General features: G+C 43.5%; 1 non-coding gene across 1 annotated transcript; it reads right to left on the bottom strand.

Annotated features, from left to right (window-relative positions):
• Positions 1 to 869: 869 nt before the first annotated feature.
• Positions 870 to 942, bottom strand: Trnaa-agc (transfer RNA alanine (anticodon AGC)). Its single transcript has one exon. It is a non-coding gene; the product is annotated as a tRNA-Ala (tRNA).
• Positions 943 to 1,242: the final 300 nt, after the last annotated feature.

Genomic DNA, 1,242 nt, shown 5'->3' with positions numbered 1-1,242 from the left:
CGTACTCATTGAGAATAAAAAGCTAAAACGTCGACAAATTATCTGTTGCGGTTTTTACAGATTTTTGATACTGTCTCCTCGCGGAACCGCTCTTTATTAAAATTACTCATCGCCAAAATGTTTTCAAATTACACTGATTAATGCGTGCGCTAACACAGTTTCTGCGTTTCCCGCACAGTGTCGTTTAACGGGAAAGGATGTTGCGAAGTCCGAATGGATACGAGCACATAATTTCCATAGAGGGAATGAGAAAAAGAGAATTGTACGCTCAGATGTCAGACGTACCGCCGGAAGTTTAGTATTCACGGGTATCCTTCCAGACATCATATACATACATTCTGATTGATTCGCGGAAACCGTGCTTCGTTAATAATCAATGTATAAAAACGGATTGACGATGTGAGCGGGAAAGTCGCAACGGCTGCTGCTGGCACTGGAGCTCCGGTGATGACCTTAAAATGCTGTGGCTGTTCTGTAACTGCTTCGTCGAGAGAACATTAATCGAGTGAAAGATAACGATGAAAGTCACTGAAAAGGTTAGCCAGCTGTAGGACTCGAACCCACATCTTCTGGATTGCCGGTCCAGGGCTTTACCAATTGAGCTAAGCTAACACGCCTTCCCAGCGACTTTCAGGGTGCGTCATCTGAAGGGACACACCAGCCACTCCCTCTCACTCATCCTCCTTTCACTCTTACATTTTTGCTCACTCACACACACATTCATACGACGGGATCGACGCAGGCGGCAACTGATGAACATGAAAGAACTGATGTTCTGAGGCTGGAGCAACATAGAAGGGACAAATACATACAAGGCCTCAATTTGCCTAAGAAATTAACGATGAAAGATGAAAGTCACTGAAAAGGTTAGCCAGCTGTAGGACTCGAACCCACATCTTCTGGATTGCTGGTCCAGGGCTCTACCAATTGAGCTAAGCTAACTTTTTTTTCTTTCCTACCTTTTATTAACAAAACACACAAGTACAGGTACGTCACACGGTTGCAACGCCGTGGGCCATTACAAAACGTCTAAAGAGAAAACTGAATACCTTTTGAATTTGTACATAACGATTTTACAAGTACGTAAGGGCATCAGACAATGTTTCCAACCAATCTGGCAGCTCTAAACATCGCATAAGGCACAGCTTAAGTTGAGATATTTCTATCTTAAAGTATTTCAGATGAGGCATTAACGGTTATTCGTTCCTGTCAGCCGTACGAAGTTTCCACAGACAGTACAAG

This window comes from Ornithodoros turicata, chromosome 2, assembly GCF_037126465.1.
Source record: "Ornithodoros turicata isolate Travis chromosome 2, ASM3712646v1, whole genome shotgun sequence".
Taxonomy (NCBI): domain Eukaryota; kingdom Metazoa; phylum Arthropoda; class Arachnida; order Ixodida; family Argasidae; genus Ornithodoros; species Ornithodoros turicata.
Note: the sequence above shows the minus strand (reverse complement) of the source record. Positions and strands in the feature narration are given on the sequence as shown.